General features: G+C 42.2%; 1 protein-coding gene across 17 annotated transcripts in view; it reads right to left on the bottom strand.

Annotated features, from left to right (window-relative positions):
- The window catches only part of ZMIZ1 (zinc finger MIZ-type containing 1), a 353,591-nt gene that overhangs the window by 144,983 nt on the left and 193,304 nt on the right, over nucleotides 1–15,304 (bottom strand). The gene's annotated exons all lie outside the window — the stretch shown is intronic.

Raw genomic sequence — 15,304 nt, 5'->3', positions numbered from 1 at the left:
AGCAGGATTTGAAAAAGCAGACAAACATTGTGCAATGTCATTTTTTCCTCTGCTCTACAAACACGGACTAAAGCTCACACTCCCATCTCAGTGGACAGCTTCACCTAAGGTGCACATCTGAGTAACACGGCTCTGCCAGCTCCCTGTCTCATTGGTGGAGGAATCAAACTATTCTGCGTACAGATGAAAGAAAAGAATCCAAATAAATAAATTTAAGAAACCATACTTTAAGGCTTTTTGCACAATGGACAGGGCCAGCAGTTTGACTTAGGAATCTTCTAAGTAAAAGAGAAAAGGATGCTTTTTGCATTTAGACCCCCAGAGAAGTGATTGCCTGACACCAAATCGCTCAGTGTACGCTGCGCCTTCAGTACTCCATCTGCAAGGAAACAGAAGCTGCTTCAAAACCCTCTACAATATTGCATGTAAGCTCTGCTGCAATCAAACATACTGTTTCCAGAAGGCAACAAACGCATGTAAGCTGGTGAACAAAAAGCACTGCACTGAACACATGCTGCACGGGTAGGACACAAATCGCAGTATTAACCGAGCCATCTCAGTAGGTGGGGAAAAAACAGCAACAACAACAACAAAAAAATACCACAGAAAAAAACAACTACCCCTTCCACACAGAAACAACCCATGGAAAAATTCACTGAAAGCTACCCAACTCTGTACTTAAAATTGTCTTTGAAAATCCTTCCTTCTTTGTGAAGTGAATTGAGATCTGCTGATGAAAAAGTGCTAAACGTGAGCTAGATATTATTTACTTTCACTGTTGTTACTGTTTGCCAGCTACACACGAAATCTTCCATTAACACTTCCAATGAAAGGTCCCCATTAAGAAACAGACGACATACCTGAATGCAAAATAATATTTCACAGGTTTAGGCTAACAAATGAAAAGCAGAGAGGAACCTCACACATAAGGCTTAATTTCAGCTTAGCATCACATAATGCTGATTTCTACTTAGCGTGACGCCACTGAAAAGCAGTATCTCTTTCATAGAGCAAAAGGTCCAAAATATACTGATTTTGCACTTCCCTCTGGAAGGAAAGGCTCGTTTTACTTGCCTATGTCAAAGCAGGGGTGACCTCAATGACTCGATTGTGCTGTTTTTTCTGTAACTCTCCATCAAGGGATTTCACTGCACTGGGACAGAACGCTACCCTAACCCACCTGCTAAATACAGAGGGGATGCTGAAATCCCGTCGTCTTAAATGCTTCTGCACAACTGAAATTAGTTTAGAAACTAGTTGGGCAAGATAAGCAATTCTATTAATTCCATTAGAGGCTAAAGAGCCCCAAACAAACCAGAAGAGGTAGGCAGAATACCAGTGGTTTCAAACTCTGTGGAGAGTACTCAAGTAGTGCCTGTGGTGCTAGAAAAGCTGACCCTGCAGGGACACTTCTATCAGTTACACATAGTTCCTTCTGTGGCATATTCCTCGCAGTTCTCTGATTTTCTTTATATTTTAAATTAATTTTTTCATCAGATTTTTCTTTCCCAAATTACAGAGGACAAGGTTACTTTTCGAGGGTAAGTGCAGAAAACAAAGAGAAAACCCAGCCTGAATCAAAGCACAAAAGCAGGTGCGATTTCTTCCCTGAGTTACTTAAGAAAACATTCCAAATGTCTACCATGATTTTTTATTTTTTATTTATTGACAGCTTAAACGCTGCACCCGGGGCAAAAAGCACTAATGTCATTCACGCCCTCACAACAAAAAGGCTGCTTAAGAAGGATATTATTACATCTGCTATATTCACCGAACAAGAAATTAAAGAGATTTTCTTAGCTCTTGATCCAAGAACAGAAGTACAAAACAAAGCTTCTGCCAGATCCATCCATCAGCTCTCTGTGAAGCATTTCCCATGCATGGCTCCATCCTCTTCAACTGAAATTATTGGCAGCATCTTGACAGAAGGAAGGCGTGAGCCTGGAAAGTCTAGTCTGAAACTGTGCTTCATGTAAACAAGGAAAGAATTCACCTCATTAATAGACGACTTGAAAAAAGTGACAATGAACCAGAGCTTGCTATGACACACCTTGGTATGTCTTCAAAGCTACTAGGAGTGAATGTAATAATGAAGGGTCATGTAATATTACCTCGCTTGCAAGCAACAGTTATCAACGAGTAGAGAAAATTTGTGTGAACAAAATCTGAAGTAGGGATGAACAAAGCCAATGAACTGAATGAATCAGTTATTTACCAGATTGGTTGCAGTATCATCTGCTTTTTAGAAAGCTATTAGTGAAACATGACGATTTCTGTTATTACAAAACCTAACAGAATTTTCAGTGTAATCAGTTATGACTCTGAAAGATTAATATTTTCTTACCCTGAACGGAACAGAAATCACAGAAATACTTGACGCATGTGAGTGTGTCATTATTGCAGGGATCACCAGGTGGTGCTTTGAAGAGACAGTCTTCCGAGTCATTTATTTTTGGTATTGGAAGGAACCTTGTGTTCTTTGTAGCACTTGAATTAACAGGCTGGTGTAGGGGGATGGAGAAAACAGCAAAGAAGCCTGCTCACCACTGTACTGCATCCCACAAGAGAGAACTGTACCAGCAAAACTCCCTTCCAAGGACTGGACTGGATTCCAGGGAAGACAGAAAAGTCTACCTGCTGCTCGTGACCACCTCTAGCTGAAACATTTTATTTACGTAAAGAACAGACCGCCTTTGTAAATTCGCATGGGCATACGGGCAGCTGATGCAGGTACATTAGGACCACATTTATTAGCTCTCACAGCAACTGCCTGTGTGCCTGTTCCATGGTTTGCTGCTATGTGCTCACCCAGGGGAAAAAACACATGGGGAGTTACATGGAACAGCTGATACACAGCAATTTTTAGTACAAATGTTAGAAAATACAGCCACTTCTTGAAATTGCTACTCTCTTCCAATTAAAAGGTGACTACAAACTCCTGATAAGCAACAAAACTCAGCAACAGAGACAGAACTATATGCTTCATACCATACATGTGTGAAATAGGCTTATGCAATAAAGATCTCTCTCTTTTTTTTTAAGGATACTAAAGCACGATCGAGTACTATCTGTCTGTCTGCACACCCACACCACAGTGGGTGCAACCCACTTCCTGCAACCAAAGACTCAATGTAATTTTAGAGACAGAAACCAATTATCCACATTGAAATATGGCAAGGACAACAGCCTTATCTCCTCTAAATATAGAAGACTGCAACCCAGATGTACACTAGCGTATCTTAGAGAGAAGAGTCTAGGAAGTAATGGAAGAGCAGCAGTCAAAATTAAGAACAATTACAGAGGGTTAAAGCTATCTCATGCGTACATCAGGAAATGCTAACATGACAGCAATGGTATGGAAAGTGAATCATTTAAACATGGAATCCATATGTTCCAAGTTGTTACTGTAGAAAACAAATGTAGAATTTCAATTTACAAACTGTGTATTTCTGGTGAAGGATTTTTTTTCCCCTCTTTTCTTTGGAATAAATCAGACTGAAGCCACAGCCCTAATTTGCCACAACTTAACCTATTCAAAATGAGATGTCACGCAAATAAGTTTTTGAGCAGCAAACTGCTTAACTATGCTAAACAAGTTATTGCATTTATTTACGTGATGTCGCACCAAATTATGAAGGCTGACTCAAGTTGTCTGTTTATTTTGCCGAGTTACGTCTGCTCTGTGTCTCACTCCCTGATTTAATTGAGCTGCTGAAGATAATATAACTTATCACACAGACACGTTGCCATGTTGCTAGATTCTAGGTTAATTAACAGTAGCCTACAGTCACTGCATTTCTCACATGGTTAGCCACTTGGACCCTGTCTACTGTCTAGCTTCACTAATCAACGAGTCTGGGAATTTTACGCTAGCAATAGAGTACACCAGCAGCAGACGGAGATTTGACTGTGCAGAAAAAAGCCCAGCTCGCTGGTCGGGAGCCCTTCCCTCCCTCTGAAATTAACCCGTTGTTACGAGGCGTGCGCTAATGCCAGACTTCTGGCAAAACTCAGAGTTCTCAAATCAGGGGAATTAAATCTCGGGGGCAGCTGCCCTCTGGCAGGACAGAAAGCTGTGGCCACCGTACCACAAGCGACACCAGCCCAGGCGTGCTCCTACCACAGCCCTGCGCCCTCCTGCACACACGCTGCGCGGCATGAGGGAAGGCGCAGAGCGCACGGGCCAGCAGCAAACCGCATGGGAGCAGGCACTGAGTACGATACACCATCTCTTCATGCTGGTATTGGACTGAGGCTGACCTGGAACTAAGGATGCATCTCCTCAATATGCTCAGTCTCACGGTAGGCTGCTCCCGAGAGCTTCTTCCCCTGAACTGTGTACTGACACCCCTATCAGTGCATCAGACTGAGCTTGCTGTTCTTCCCATAAACTACCCTTCCAAGTACTGATTTTCAGTCGTCTCTTTGAGCGAGGCTCCCTGTGTGCCCACGAGGCCATCAGACCTGACTCAGCGGTGGTGGCAAATATCAGGTGGGGCTGGGGAGGGAGCAGGACTTCCCTGCTCCCAGCAGCCCACAGTGGATTAAACGTGGAGTCCACACTTCGGATTAAATGCATCATGACACTTCTCCCAAAGGTGGAGCTATACCATCAATGTAAGAGGAAGACAAAGTTAAGCTCACAGCATATATACACACATTCCTCCTGCCTCACAAGCCCCTCCACCGTTTTCAAAACACTTTTAACTAATAATAATGCTTCAAAAACTTCTAATTCTTTTAATCCAGAGATTTTTTTATTAGTGCTATTACTAATATTCCTTTTTCTCCACAAAGCACAATGCATATGAAGAGAGGTGCCAAAAGAAAATGATGATTTTCAGTGTTCTGATACTGTACATATATCCTCTGGAATCATTCCTCAGACTTCAGCTGAGTTATTCCTAGTTTGCACAACAGGTTCATCTATGAATTCTGCAAAATTTGTCTTTTACAGTGCAACACATCTAGAACTTTGGTCATATAAAACCCAGTATCAAATCCATCTTTCCAAATCATAAGCTAGTTCTCCAGCGTGCTCCAAGTTTTGCAGAGAGCTAATAGTAACTGAAATGCATGCACACTACTCTGAAGTTCATGGGATCTATTTGCAATTTTTAACTGTTGGCACATTTTCAAACTTTTCTCCACAATAATCCAAGTTTAAATTCTCACAGGATTGTAAAATCTAGAGATTTAAAAGTAAAGCACAACATAGGAAAATTATCAAATTTTATATATAAAATTAGGATGCTCAAAACTATTAATTCAGAAAATGTATTTCCTTTGGAGGTAAATCAATTGACCCTGGTTGAGGAAGGAGCTGATCTCTTACATGCCCACTCTCTTACATGCCCACACGACTGCTGTACCTCTGGCATGTAGCGGCTCTGCTCACTGAGAAACACAATTTGGTGTCCAGGCACTTTAGCAGATTCGACCAGGTAGTTCAGACTATTTTTTGTCTAGCTTAATATTCAGCTGGACATGCTTGCAATCAGACATAATGCAAACGTATCGCTGCACTGAATGGGAGGGGGGAGAGGGCTGTTGGAAAGAAAGGGGCAGGGAAGGAGCAGAGAAAAGAAAGATTACGTGCCCTTCAGCTGGAGCAACACAGGAGCAGAATTAATGTGGTTCTGCATGTTGGGGAAAGGGAGTTCAGCCTGGAAAGAAAAACCCACCACATATCTAAAGAATGTAAACAGGATTCCTGGTCCCTTGATAGAGAGTAACCATGAGGAGACAAGGCGTTCTTCGTGCATTACTCAGCACGCAAATATGCTCCCAGCAAACCTAAACTCGATAGATCGTCAGCACCACAAGCAATCAGTAGAGGACCTGCAAATCAGCAACAGTCACTTGCTGTAATGCATTGATTGTGCCATCATTACTGTACAACCTCAGCAGGCTCCCTGAGCGAGCCCAGCCGTGAGCCCCTCTCCCACGCAAAGGCATCTCCTTCAGATCCCCATCCACGAGGCATTTTCTCTCCCGCTCATGCCCTCCGCTGGCTGCAACAGAGCTCAAGGGGTGTCACAGAAATATGGGACATTAAGCGAGGATGTGCTTTAAAAGTAGAAAATGTCATCACCCAAAATAGGTGGCTTCTCTATTTTTTCCTAGTCGTGTAATGTGATTATAGAAAGGCCATCTACGTGAGCAGCTATACTCAGTATATTAAAAACTCATCTGCAGTGAAGATTCAAAACAAATGGTCTTTTCTTTTTCAAGAGGATAGAGGGGAGTATTGAGCTATTTACTTTCTTTTGGGAGAGTGATTTTTGTTTATCTGGATATGGTTATATGTAAGTTCAATTCTCTACAGTACCCTTCAATATCAAAGATTGTTTTATTTATCAAAAAATTAAAAGGCTCAAGCTGTGCATTTTGTATCCAGATAATTTCCCCCACCCCCAAATTTAGTATTTGTGAGATTGAGAGATCCCTAATGAATAGAATTATCTTGCACTTACATGGTTCATTCCATTGTAGGCTTTATAAATATTTTATTAAGCTCACATTTTGAGAGGCACTAGATACACTGAGAGAGAGATTAAAACCATGTTAGTCATGGCTTCTTGTAAAATCAGAGTGAAAGGGGAATCACCTCTGCCCCACTTGTCCACTGCAGCTTCTCTTTCAGGAGAAACAAAACCAGTAAATACTGAGCAAAGCCCAGCTCCTCTTTACCGGAGTGTTTAAGTATGTGAAAATATGGGGTGAAATGAGGCTGGGAATCAATGCTGAAGACGGGAGATCACACGAGGAAAGGAACAAATAGAAAATACGGGATTCACTAAACTGCAAAAAGGCAAGGTGTTCAGTCACTTACTGCGTAAGCAGTAATGGAATACAACCTGTATTAATGCAGATTTCCATAGATGCTTCATTTACACATGCCAATATAAAGTGTGAGTTTAAATCAGTAGTGGTTTCAGAAAAGGTAAATGCCTGGTGAGTGAATAGCCTTGGTCTCCTATACCACGAGACCTGTAAGGAGGATTGCACACACGTGCATGTACCGCAGGAGGAAAGAGAAGACACCACAACGTTGATGTGTCTGTTTGTTTTACAAAGCGTCAGAGGTGGACTCAACACCCTGATCCTCAAGCACCCCACGCAGAAGAGCTAAACTAAGAATTACTCCGGGGCTCTCCTGACCAGAATTACTTTGCAGTCTTCCTGCTCCGTATCTTTCATACCCACATAACCACAGTAGACTTACAACTTTGCATTATATAAGGGAACACGCAACCAATTTAACCTCTTCTGTCATAATCCCACCTAGTGCTGTTCCACCACACCCTACTCAGCCTCTGAGGAAATTGTGACTTAGGGGTTTAAAAGCCTGCGATCTAGATCTGACTGATGGAAACGGGGCACACGAGTGGCCAGATGTCTTTTTGTTCACCTATCAATAGACAGAACAGCAGTGCCCAGTCATCTTTGTACCCTTCATACAACCTGGCCTGCAGTCCTGTCAGCTGAAAGCCCTCAGAACAGCACGGCTTGTGAAAGGCTCAAAATAATCAGAGGGCTCTGAGATATATTGTCTTTGTGAGTGATTAAGGAAAAGAGTGACTTTCTGGGGGAAAAAAAAGTCAAGAAACAAAGGAACAACTGTTTGTTCTTTCTCTTAGACCATGCTCAGCAACATAAGGCTTCAATCTATCTTTAAATTTGCAATTACAGCTCAACTGAATTATGAAATCGGCTTTCCTGACCAGTTCACTCACTCTTCTTGGCAACTGAAACAAGTCATCTTCCATTAGTATCTCCCTGTCCTATGGTGCTACTGTAGCATGCACCCTCTGTATGCAACTACAGCAAAGATGCTGAGGCTTCTTCAGCTGCCTTCAACACTTCAATAGACAGCATAATCATACAGAAGCCTTCTTCTCTAATGCCCTCATGCTTTTCAGCAAGCAGTTTGAGCCCTGAATATCCTAACATTTCAAGAAGTTAATTTTCTCAAAGCATGTACTTTCGCTTAGAATACTATTGCACTATTAAAATAGCAGTCTAAATATTTACTGAAATTGTTAATGGGTATTATTGGTGAAAATAGGCTTATTTGTTCCAGACTTGGTTAGTTGCCTTCTTTACAAAAACTCTAGCTTCATGATGTCTTTTAGTAGAAGAAAAAGTGAAGGCTGCAGGCAAAATGAGGACTACCTAAAAAATTCTGTGCTATGAATATCCCATTAATGAGACATTACAACAACCCTTGACTAGAAGACTATTGTCAAAGGTACAGCCTTTAGAAAGGAATATGGCAAGTACAAAATGAGATAATGGCAAAAGGTGGAAAAAAAAAAAAAGGACAGACTTGAATTCCCCTGACTTACGTACTGAACCAATTTTTTAAAATGAATTCTTAAATAAATTTCTTCACTTTCTAAATTTCAGGAGAGTAAACACACATTTTGAAAAATAAGCAATAGTCCTCAGTTTGACATATTTCATTTTCCAACTAATTTTTTTGACTTGTGAGTAATTTACTTACTCACTGATTGTGCTTTTTATAGCACTTTTAGTTAACAGACTTAATCTTTATTATTTTAATCTCTTAATCTATATAGAGAAAAAAATCTCAAGGTGACTGTTTAAAATGACCACTGCATGAACTGATGCCACTGTGGAAGATGTTTAATTCACCCCAGCTACTCTCAGGGGTCCTACCAGACAGCTAGACATTACCGAGACAGTTCAGAGTCAAAAGGAAAAGTACTAATAGGATTGTTTTGGGGGTCCTTCGACAAAGCAAAATTTGCAATATTAATTTAAAGAAATCTGTTTCATTTAACTTCTCCTCATGAAGAATTCGGGTTACTTTTCGGAAAGGCCCTTTGAATGAAGGGTGGGGCATATGAAAAACTTAATTTCATATTTGTTGGTGGACATCTACTGGCCACCATGAAGAAGAAATATCCAACTATCACTGATTATGGGAGGTCCATTGCCTACAGCAGTGGTACAATTTGCATTTAGGGAAATGTTATGTTCTGTTACGTTTATGTCAGAAAAGAACAAAAGAGAAACCCAAACTTTCAAAATCTGTATCAAACCATAACCTACTAGACTTAAACTAATTTCTCACGTGTGATCACCAATCACATGTCTGTTTTAAAGGAGCATCATAGAGGGCAAGACCTAGGAGCAATTTCCTTAGTAACTCTGTAGTAGCAGCCTCTACCCAACAAAAACGCTTTGAGCTGGAAAAAAACGCACCTTCTTGGAACATCACACAGCTAGAAGAAGAAATTCTCTCTAAAAAAAAAATTATTTGCTTTCAGGAGTGAAACTGTTAGTAGCACCATCACCCTTCACCGTTCTGTCAGTTCTCTAACTACCAGGAAGGAAACCTCTCCCGGAAACTCCCAAAGCAGTGATCCCTCTTCCATGTTCTTCACAGAATCCATTGATTTTTCAACCACTTCTGTACTATGATGCACTTGTGGGAAGGGTACGTACCTCTTGCATCATCCTATTCAGCAGTTAGAAATCAACAGTACAAATTAAGTATAAGAGGAAAAAATCTGTGTCAGTGAGTCCAGGTCAGTTAAGGATGAAGCATTTCATCCTGTCACCATGTGATATATAACTGCTTGTGCTTGCCTCAACATTTCCCTTCCCCTGATCTGCATAGCAAAGAACAATATGGAAATTGCATACTTCCAAGGTATTCTGAAGGCCTCTCTCATTCTCCTAATAGTGTAGAATGACAGGGTTGATGAGCATATTCTTTTTCTCAGGATGGATCATCTTGAAACAGCCTTGGAAACTTACATACATCTTTACTAGATAAGAGTTCTAGAGCAGTAAGGGAATTTTTGCAAAGCCCAGGAGAAATAATGAGAAGATAAGAATTCCAAGCCTATTACTGCCACATCATCAGAAGCAGGTCTACCAGCAAAGAGATCTGGCAAACCCTTCATGGAAGAGTCACAGCAGCTGCTGTGTACTTTACGCATTGTATTGCTGACGGAATACAATGTGGACAACAGCAAAAAGAACAGCTAAGCCCACACAGGCAAATTTATGAACATTAGTAGTTTGTGCATTTGTGTTGATCTGTACTACAAAAAGGACAAAACTGTCTGAAGTTTCACTAACAAGCAGGACACGCTGCACTGGAACTCAACAGGCTCCATCCAAAGCACAGTAACAAATCAGGTAACACGAGGCAGACGAAAAACAGCGTACCCGCACAGTTTCCGGTTTGCAGGCTTTTTCTGCAGCACCAGCTCTCTAGTTTTCAAAATGCCAGCCTGTCCTCTCTTCCCCTACGTCTTTTCCACCTGCACGTGCTTACAAAGCTGCCTGCAGCATGTGCTTTGCGACCTCCTGGTGCACACTGGTAGTGGCTCCTCCTCCTCCGTGCTGCATAGAAGCAATAAGGAGCTAACAACACCAGCGGAGAGTTTTTCTTCAGCAGATGATGGTAGAAGTCTGCACAGCTGAAGGCTCTTTGTATTAACAGTACCATCCTCTCTTAAAACAATTTTTAAAGTCACTTTCTGCTTTTGCAAACGGGTACAATAGCCCCTACGTGCAAATGCTGCACAAGCCATGCCTGGTATGGATTTGCCATTGCACCAGCTCACATAAGTAAAGGAAGTCAAGCAGCAAGCACACACGTAGGAAGGAAGAGCCAGAAATGGTATGACAGATGCTAGAGATGGGTTGCCAGCTAGGTTGTGTATTCACTGCAGAGTTCAACTCAGCTGCTGACGAGATCAACTTCCTATGCTCATCTGACACCGAGGCAACAACATGGACCTAACATACAGATTTCTAGAATTTTCCAATGTTCATCCTTATTTACCAGTAGGCAGTTTTAAGCATTACGCCTGATTAGCTAGTTGCACAGGAAAAAAACTAAAATTAATCTAAATACTATGGCTACTAAAAGTTTTAAATGTAAATTTAATATGTGTGCATTTTCATTTGAAAACAGTTGATGATACCAATGCATCAGCCCTCGAGGCCAGGTGCTGCGATAAAACAAAAACAGGACCGGGAAGGGGAGAACTGTGCCCACCCTAACTTCACCAGCCTGCCTCAGAAGATGATGGGTTACATTCAAGCCACTGAAATCTCATGAACTCAGCCATCTCATCAGATAAGCAAGCTACACAAATGCTGCAAGCATCAAGATGGTGCTCCCCCCTCCCCGCACCAGAAGTGCTTCCAGCACTTTGTCTCTTTGCTTTTTCCCTTGTGGCTCCACCGCCTGAGCCAGAACAGTCGTCTACCGGGATGCAGGATCTAACATGGCAGGAATGCTGATTGACAGGTCTGCAAGTGGACTGGAGGAGCCAGGAAAGCTGGTCTGCTGTCATTTTTTCCTAAACATACTTAACTCTATCAGAGGAGTATTCCAACAGACTGAGCAAGAAAGCAGACAAAGAATTGCAGCTATGGGTCTCAGTGAGAAAAAAAAAGAAAAAAAAAGCATATATTTATCAAGATGGCATCTATGGACCATTCAGCCAATAACCTGCAACACTTTAGATCCCTTGAATATCATGTTCTTAATTGAAAAGGAAGGTCTTTTTCACCATCAGGTTCCCTGCTATATGTTATCTCATATATAGCTGCTAAAAAATAGTAACACTTGTATGGGTTACAACCAAAAAAAATGTATTCTAAATATATACACCCTTCATAGGAAGACTGCCAATTCTCAAAATTCATGAAGAATGAAAATTTCACAAAGCTTTATTAAAACTTTTTCAGCTGTAATTTCATATCTGTCTATACTAACCCATCCACAATATATTAAAATGACATGTTTAGGACTGCTGAGCATTTACATGAGTCTGCAACAATGATTTTGAAAAGCAGAAGGATTAGTTCAAACATCTCAGGGCTTAAATGCTAACAGTTATGTAAATATACAGGGAATTCTATTTTCCTCTGAATTGCAAGTGAGCAACCAAAAACCAAGTTGCTGAATAATGAAAGAAATGGGACTGTCTGTTTCCAATCTGAGAAAGAAAAGATCAACGCAAACACATGGCAATTACAACTTTTAGCATCTCTCTCTGAAAGGATGGGTAGGCATCATAAAGCATTGCAACTGCAGCTATTCAACAAGCCTTCCTGAGGAAAAGAGGGGAGAAATGCTAATCTCCTCCTAGAAATCAGCAATGTGATGTGTGCCTCCAGTTAAGCTGGGTTCACCAAATGATCCAGCGTCGTTTGAGGATACACTGCTCAGCGTGCCCTGATGTAATGTGTCACACATGACAGAATCAGCCTTCTCTGCTCACACCACAACCAAATACTTCTGACACACTTGCACATACTTCCCTTTAACCTGTTACCACAATTTTAGCACAGCTCTAGTACCTGCCCTGACAAGTGCCCTTAGCACAGCAGGAAGGTATCACAAACCTATTCTGAAAGGGGTCGCTTCTTACTAACTTAAGTAATAGGAAGATTTTAGGAATTTTTTTTATAGGAATTCTTGTCAAGAATTTCACAGGAGAGGTGTAGGAGCCTTATAAACTGACTGCCAGCAAACAGAGACAACAAATCTAAAAGTCCCTAGGTTTAAAACAGCTTGAAGCTTTGAAAGTTGGACCCATCAGGGAGAGTGGAGAGGGGGCAGCCTGCAACCTAGAGATTTTGCTGGTACTTGCTCGTATCACAAAAGGAAAACAACGGATGGTGTGTGAATAAAGCCTCATCACAGTTCAGTTGTGAGGAACAGGTTAAGAAAATGGGTCAGCTCGCTGGGGCTCGCTATGAGGCGGGAGCCGGCCGGCCCCCTCAGAAGGCCGTGCTTGGGCCCTGGCTCCGGGAGGGCCCCGCCATCCCCGCGCTGGGTGCTGCCACAGGGCCCTGGGGCCGGGCGTGCGAGCCGGCCCTCATCGTGGCCCGGCAGTCCTGCTCCCGGGCCCTCTGACCCTTGCTGAGCACAAAATCCTTTTGTATTTAGGTTTGCATTGACAAAAATCCAGGAGAAACAGCCTGCACCCTGAAGATGCAGCTTCCTTCAGCGTACCCTGAAGAGTCCTCTGTGTCAGGACAAACTAATTAATTGCATGTGTTACGGGAAGACTGTTACTTTGGCTTTTTCCCCTGAACACTGAAAAAAACGTGTTTGATTTTAAAGCACATACACTTACAAACAGTGAGGGAATCAGCTACAAAGAGACCACACAAGCTGTTCCAGCCTTCCACAGAAGTCTGTGTTGTTTTTTTTTTTAGGCGTAAATACACAGCCACCTCTTCAGTTTGCCCTTTCATCTCTCTGAAACAGTTCTTAACACACACACACACGCTTCATTTCCTAACTAGCCGATCATATACAAGGTTTGGTTTTGTAGCTGGAAAACGCTAAAAAAAGATAAAGGTAAAACACAACCTTGATCCTGAAAGAGAAGTCAGCAAGGACATTGTGGGCGTCTCCCGAGCCAGAGAGCTGGAAGAAAGCAGCCGGCGCTGCCCCTGTGCTGCAACCTGATCTGGTTCACTGGCACTGGGATATAGCCATGTGCATGACAGGTTCCTCAGGGCTGGGTGAGGGGCACGCAGGGCCACAAGCCGTGTGGGGTCCGACTCCATGAGCCGTGTGCTGCCAACAAGGGTGTCAAATGGGTGGATGCAGGGCGCCGAGGAAGGGTGGCTTTCTGCCCCCTGCTGCAGTGCACCTTCCACACTGCCGCTGTGTTAACCCACCTGGAAGGACACATCTTTTCAAGAGAACAGTACTGTGTTTTGTTCACAGGCTGGGAAGGGAATAAAGAGCGGAAGACTGGAGACCGGGGAAGAAAATGCAGGCAGATTGTTGTCTGACCCTGCTGCTAATCCCAAAAAATTGGTGAGGGTATGTTGTTAGGGCCATGCAAGGTACTGCTTGGCTCCCCAAACCAAGGACTGTGCGTTTAACAGCGTGTGGTCCAGTTCTCTATGGCTGAACTGCCAACGCCTTGCTGTGGCGCTACATGAATTTTACCAGCTAATGACCTGTCTCAGAGAACCAGGTAAAATGTCTCCAAGCTGGAAACTTATGACCATATGACAGAAGAGTCTCCTCCAAAAAGCTAGTCAGAGTCGTTTTCTGTCCCTTCCTCCACTACAGCAAAGATAACAGTACAAGATTTTGGAACTATTAAAAAAAAAAAAAAAAAAGGAGGAATCTTTATGCCAAATTCTTCAAGGAAAAAAAAAAAGCAAACAACAGTCATTCCTCTCAGACAAAACCTCAAGTATTGCAACTCACACAAAAAAGCTTCTGCCATATATTTTTGGTGGTCAGCCACTGGATTCCTTAACTACACTTTGTCATGAGTTGAAAATAAAAGCAGTGATACTCACTGATTCAGACCTCTGTAGGAAAAGAGGGCCTGAAGCTGCAGCCACAGCCAGGCAGGATACCTCCCCTCTGCTGTTAGCAGAACAGTGCAACTGCGAGCGCCCTCTCCACCAGAAGCCTCTGAACTTCCAGACAGAATCAAACACAACCAAGAATGTTCCATGAATGGTGGAAAACCTTGCCTTCCTCTTCAAAGAGGGATGTCCTAGATGTCTGGGTAAACCAGCACTATGTATAAATGAAGTTAGTTGTTTAACTGACAGAGCATCCATTACATAGCCAAAAATATCTCTTTAATACTGTAAGAAATGTAATTTGATATTCTTTTATCTTATTAAAATAATACAAATTCTCTATGTACAGAAACTGTCAGCTCTAGAAGACAGAACTCAGCAACATCCTCCATTTGTCTCCACTTGATCTGAAGGCTTGTTCTTACAGCTGGAAGGTTAAATTGTTCTGCAAGTCACTTCATTCTTCATCCTCTGGGATAGGATGGCCAAAAAGGGCACCAATTTGTACCAGCCAAGGGCATGCTTTTTCTGAACCAGACAGTTGATAAGGAACTGGGATGAAATCCCCAAATTCATTTCCCTCAGGCCTCTGAAGAACCATGAGATGCATTAACTTTCACCACAGAGCGATGAGAGAGAGAGAGGGAGAGAGAGAGCGAGATTTAGGGGAAAAAAATAGCCACTACACACCCAGGCCAAGGCTGGATTATGACCAGCAGTTCTGCGGGGATGGATTCCTATTTCTGCTCCCTGACCTACGAACTAGCTTTGTTCAATTTATTCCAAAATCTTTTCATATAAAGGAAACATGGAGAGAAAATCAGCTGTTTTCAGTATGAACTCTGTTCTTTTTTTCATATCCTGCCAAAGCATCTGTATGGCTAGACTTGCAAACAAACACACTTTTTCTGTTCTTTGCATTATAACACGTTTGAGATACCATAAACCTCTACTAATA

The sequence above is a fragment of the Anser brachyrhynchus genome (genome assembly GCF_964034855.1).
Source record: "Anser brachyrhynchus genome assembly, chromosome: 6".
Classification (NCBI taxonomy): domain Eukaryota; kingdom Metazoa; phylum Chordata; class Aves; order Anseriformes; family Anatidae; genus Anser; species Anser brachyrhynchus.
Note: the sequence above shows the minus strand (reverse complement) of the source record. Positions and strands in the feature narration are given on the sequence as shown.